This window comes from Aedes albopictus, chromosome 3 (genome assembly GCF_035046485.1).
Source record: "Aedes albopictus strain Foshan chromosome 3, AalbF5, whole genome shotgun sequence".
Taxonomy (NCBI): Eukaryota; Metazoa; Arthropoda; class Insecta; order Diptera; family Culicidae; genus Aedes; species Aedes albopictus.
This window is the reverse complement of record NC_085138.1, coordinates 314,423,040-314,429,038: the sequence shown is the minus strand read 5'-3', so window position 1 is coordinate 314,429,038 and position 5,999 is coordinate 314,423,040. Positions and strand designations below refer to the sequence as shown.

The 5,999-nt window shown below is 37.0% G+C and overlaps 2 protein-coding genes across 2 annotated transcripts in view; both read right to left on the bottom strand.

Moving 5' to 3' along the window:
• LOC109433075 (uncharacterized) overlaps positions 1-5,999 on the bottom strand; it is a 336,164-nt gene that overhangs the window by 32,718 nt on the left and 297,447 nt on the right. The window lies entirely within an intron of this gene.
• The window catches only part of LOC109425809 (solute carrier family 12 member 4), an 836,994-nt gene that overhangs the window by 745,496 nt on the left and 85,499 nt on the right, over positions 1-5,999 (bottom strand). The gene's annotated exons all lie outside the window — the stretch shown is intronic.

Here is a 5,999-nt window from a genome sequence, read left to right as displayed (position 1 = left end):
CTGTAACGAAAAAGGAAAACAATGTTACGTTAGTAACTTAATGGGGATGATTTCCTTATAAGGCATAGGGTAAGGGAGGTATTTTGGACCCCAATAGGAAGTGGATGAACAAATAAGCGAAAAAAGAAAGTTCCCACTTAAAATTATGGATAATTTCAGTAGGCATTACGTAGAGCAACATGTTTTCTGTCGAAAAAGGCCAAACAGATCTCAAAATTGATGTAGTAAATACAAGAAATATCAAAACTCCTGAAGGATCTCGGGCTTCTATTTTGGACCACCAAGTGCACATATTTTGGCCCACCAAATTAAACTTCAATTGATTGATGAAATGAAAGCCACCTCAGCAAAAATTTAAACATAGTTAAAACTTCATGAAGTTTACATCTTCTCTATTCATTTTTTGAGGCAGGGAGCTTTTAGAAATAACGTAACGATAAAAGATGAAATTTTGTTGAAATTGTCAGTTTTTACGCATTGTAGTATGATTTTTCATAAAAAAAAATGTTACGCAAAACGTGTATTTATTAACTATTGCATGAAGTCAGTCACCATGCATAAATTACGGAACGCTTCATAGAAGTGTGAAAGTCTAGTGATTTTGCTAAATATAAAGGCGTTTCATACGTATTGTAATGAGTGGAAAGGCCATAAAAATAAAGTTATTTGAATGATACGTAAATTGTAAAACATACATTAGATAACACATTGTCTCAGTCATCAATTGATTGCCGAGAAGGACAACTTTTCTAAACTGGATGACTTAACACCTGAAAATTTAAACTTGTCGAAAAGTTGTTAGGACACAACTCGAATCGATATTTTTAACTTGTCGAAAAGTTGTTAGAACAAATCGAACCCACAACAATCTCATTGTAAAATAAACGTATAACAACCCAGATCACGGGAGGTCCCATCTTATTCTATATATCTGTTTTTAGAGTACATTTCATTGGCATGAATATTTTCTCCCTTTAGAAGGAACTGGAGAGATGGATCTGACAGGTGGTCCAAAATATGTTCACATCTGATTATGTTGAACATATTTTGGCCATACCGTAAACCACCATTTTAGTAAATATTATCGCTCCACCGAGGTTAAGAATAGTTTATTTTGAGTTCTTACAAGGCCCTAACTACATTCACATGAAATAAATATTTATTTGTAAAATATAATACCTCTTCGAAGCCGACTACAAATTTGTCGCCTTCTTTGTTTTTGATGCTTTTCCGTGCGTTTCATTGGAAGTGAAAACATTTTCTCTATTTTTGATACTGAACAGCATATTTAACTGACATCCAAAATAAAAGTCATCACATAGTTGCATACTTTCCGTGTTCCAATAAAAATTTACCAAGATTTAGAAGAGATGATGTGATAAATATCATAAAACTCCCTAGGTGGGCCAAAATACCTGCCCGGTCCAAAATACCTCCACTACCCTATAACATGTATTACACGTTTTGGATGAAACTCTAAAATGCTTAAAATGAGTATTTAATCAATTTACTTATGTTATGTTTTAAAACTTGAAGTTTCAAGGTTTTTTTTTCTCTTTTGTATAAGAAGCACGTCCAAATAAATATTCCATATCTTGCTCCATAGTAAAACACCATCCTGCAACCCCCATAATGTGACGAAAGCTTTAAATCCTCCTAGAATTGTCGTCTAATCCCACTGACGTCAGGCGAACATTGTTTGCCCAGCAATATATCTAAATCAGTTCATATTTGTCTCTCAAGCGAACCAACTCGGTTTGTACCACTCAGCGTGACAAAAAAGAAAAGTGTTACAATTTGTTCCATCCCACCAGCGGGACCTTTTCTTTCGTTCGAGTCGAGTGTATCTACATCTGGGCGAAACCATTCTCGTGTATTGGTACGTGATAGATAGATGATAGCACTTTCCCGGAATATAGGGGAGACTGGGGAGACTTGATTTCCGTAGAAAATAGCTGGTAAACATCTATTGCAAGTTTATACACAACAGAAGACCTTTAAGTTATTGTTAAAGTTTTCAAAACTGTGTTTTTATGGAGGCATGTCTTATGATGTATTTTTCAAAAATGGGTGACACTTGATCCCCCTTTGAGCACATGGTTTATTTAAAGGGAAAATAATTCCAGACTCTTCCTATTCATTTTCTTTTCGAGTTTTCTTGTATTTCCGATGAATATGGAGTGTTTGAAATTGTAAGATTTCCTTAAATTTTTAAGGATATGCCGGATTTAAAAAATGGGGAGACTTGATCCGCCTTATCTTGGTTTGTACTCAAGTTATAATTATCTGACACATTTTATCGTTGAATAGACTAGCATTCCAAGTAAATAGAGGCTTCCGAATAGAATTTTATTTTTCACATGTATAATGTGTGTGTAATCCTCGAGGGATCAAGTCTCCCCATGTCACTGTTGTGTATACTAAGCTGAATTAATTAAAATATGTTAACAACAGCCTTATTTGGATAAATAAGTTTGAAAGTATTCTATTTAAACTATGTGCTGTGAAATTTTGACATGATTTGGTTTAATTTTCACAAAGTTATTGAGATTTTTCGGAATCGCCTAAAAGATTTCTGAAGGACTGAAAACAAACCATCAGCCGTTAAAAAATAATGCAATGTGCAATCGAAATCACTTGTAGCCAAAACATAGTCGTTTGTCCAGGAGTAGTTTTGGAAAAAATATGCTAGAAGAAAAATGTTTTTGATTCCGAGCAAATATGGGGGGAACAAGTCTCCCCAGGGATCAAGTCTCCTCAGTCTCCCCTACATTCATATGACCACGGGTAGACAATCCGGCAAACCGCATTTCACGGGTGACAAAAAGGATGTTTGTCGCTGCTCCGGATTTTCGTCATCTTGTGCTGAGTTACCTACTTATTGTTCCAGACTTTTTTGTTCCGCTTCAAGCTACACTCCTACCTGTCTAAGGAATATAATCACGCAAAAAGCGTCATGGAGCTCTGTTTATTGGTATTTTTTCTTCTCAAGTTGATCCACGTGTGTAGCAGCTACACTGTAGCTAGAGCACATCCCCGAATGAAATAGGGTTTCCCCGTAGCAGATAGAACATTATATGAATGAGTGTCGGTAAATCGTTCCACACAATGACATTTTGCACAGAATAGAATACTATTCTTTAGTACGATTTACAGCGTTCATCAAACACTACTCGTCATTAGTAAAGACGTTTAAAAATTTCTGAATACACTTGACATTTTGCAACACACAAATGTAAAGTAGCATGACCTAAAACATGGCAGAACCATGTCGTTCTAAAAAAAGCACCACAGGTTCTGACTTAGAAAAAAAACAGAAATTCAACAGTATTCAGCCGTATCCAAGTTTTTTTTTATTGCATAATCAATCTGAATGTATACTAGCTCGATGATGCACATTCCAAATTTCATAAAGATTGGAGCACTAGAACCAAAGATACAACGGATTACAGCTGTAGTGCGCTCCCTCCATAGGGACAAGACAAAGCATAAAACTTTAAATGCGATTACAATGATATACATACATTTCCCTTTACTGGCATTTATCCTGAAACATACTGGAAAAACTTGTGATAAGAAGGCTAATGGACAAATTAACCCGGGAGCGGTCGCGTCGTGTACTGAGTACACGCACCATGAAAAACACACGCTTGTGGAACACAGCGTGAGTGTGGCGCCGTTGCAGGTAGTCAAAGACGCGACTGCTCGAGGGTTAAGAGATGAAATTTGTAAAAAAAAAAATGCGTTCTGGTGGGATTCAAACCCACGACTCTGTATTTGCTCGACCGGCGCTTTAACCAGCTAAGCCACAGAACATGTAACGATTCTGCGGAATAGAAAGCCAAACTTTTTCCGAAGCCACACCATGAACACTCCTTTTGGCTTAGTGTCTAGGTAGGGTAGCGAGATATTTTACATACATTTATTTGTTCAGCATCACATTTAAGACAAGACATAATTGATTTGTCTTTATTTAAGAGGCCGGGGTCGTTGCCGTTGGTCTCGGTTCGTATTATTCTGTTGCTGATTTTCCGTTACAATGGTTTTTTTACGGCTGGCTCGTAGGGCCTGACACCAACCCCCTACTTTTCGGAGGACCATAGTGCACAGTTGAGCTTAGAGTCCTTCCCTGGCACTCGGACGTAGATCAGCCGCCCCTAACATGGGGATCAGACGCTGTTGTGAGCCGCTCCTCCTGGAGAACAGACGCTCAGGTTTGCCGAAACAACCCCCCCCCCTCCTTCCCTGTCAGCCTACGACCAAAGTTCCCTACGGGGTTGGTTACCTGATATTCCCTATTTTTTTTTTTTTTTTTTATTTATGTGTGATATTCCCTAAGGTTGCTCATAGTTTCCGGCCGGTACCGCGAGGAGGTAGGGGTAGGAGTTGCTGGGCAGAGGCTAGTGGATCATAATGGGATCTGAATTGCGCAGCACACCCAGTCTTTACCGTGCCATTTAAGTTTATCTTATGTAATTAGGTTATAATAAGCATGTTCAATTTTCATAAGGTATTCTTATGGCATCCATACTTTACAGTAATGGCTAAATTTCATGAGTATTTTGATGAATTTAGGTAGTTTACTTCGCAGAGTGTACAAACTCGCATAAGCGGGAATCTATTATGCGTGCGTACTGTGATTGGAAATGTGATAACAAGGAAAAAGTTGCTGTCTCTTCGTAGTTGCGGTGTGGATCCACAGCGAAAGTTTTTAAAAAGTGAAAAATCATTTGTTGGGGAACCGTTTGTTATCAATTAATCATTATGGCTGTTTCAATGGCCCTAGTGATTCTCTATCGAAGTGTTTTAGGCTGGACCCAGAGCCGTAGCGTAGTCCCATGGCGCCCTCGGCAAGCATCCAGATTGGCGCCCTACGTTAATTGGACATTGTTAATTTGCAAAAGTTTGTAGTCATTAATTTTTCTGTTCAAAGTTTCTTTAATCAAAATATTTCCAAGAAGATCCGTAAGAAAATTTTCTGTAATCATTAGATGAACCATGGAAATGGAGGAATACCTGGAGGAATTTCTGCAAAAATCTCTGTGAGTTTTTGTTGGAATCTCTGGAAGAGTACATGCTGGAATCACTGAATGAAATTATGCAAGAATTTCTGGAGGAATTCCTGCAGAAATATCCGGAGGGATACCTGATGAAAATCCAGGAGACATTTTAGTTAGTTTCCAATGGATTTCGTGGAGAGAATTACACGAATTCCTGGAACAGTTTGTGAATAAATATTTAAAGGAAAAACTGGATTTTAAGAAATTCCTGAAAAAATAAGGAAAATTAAATATCTGGAAAAATTTTCCCACGAAATAATTGGAGAAATTGCTGAAGGAATTCCGCATTTATGATTTTCTAGTGGAATTTATGAGGAAATTCATGACAGGGTTTTCAAGAATCTAGCAGAAATTTATCTAGAAGAGAGGGCAGAGAAAAGCAGAGCAGAGAATCTAGCAGAAATTTATTGAGCAATCTCTTGAGGACATGGGACAATTTCTGAAGGAATCAATGCAAGATTTTCCAAGCGATGTAAGAGATTATAAAGAAAACTACAGAGAACTTTTTGAAGTAAACTTTGGTCGAATTTCTGAAGCAATCTTTAGAAGATTTTCTAAAAAATCAAATCGATGAAAGAATTTTTGATGGAATTCTCAGAGGCTTTTTCTTAAGAAATTCTTGGAGGGATTTCTAAAGGAATCTCAGCTCAGCAGGAGTTTCTGTTGGAATCCATGGAAAAAATAATCTTAATCTTATTAAGGGTTTTGAAGCAATCATTAAAGATATTTTTGCAGTAATCTCTTTACGAATTTCGGAAAGCCTCCTGGAGGAATTTCAAAAGAGAAAAATCTCGAGAAATTTCGAGAATAATCTCCGGAAGAATTTTTGATTTGATATTTTTAAGAATCCCTGAAGGAGTTTCTATGAGAGTTTCTCAATGAGTTTTCCAAAGATATCCTTAGAGGAATTTCTGAAAGAACTTTTGGATAGTTATGAAA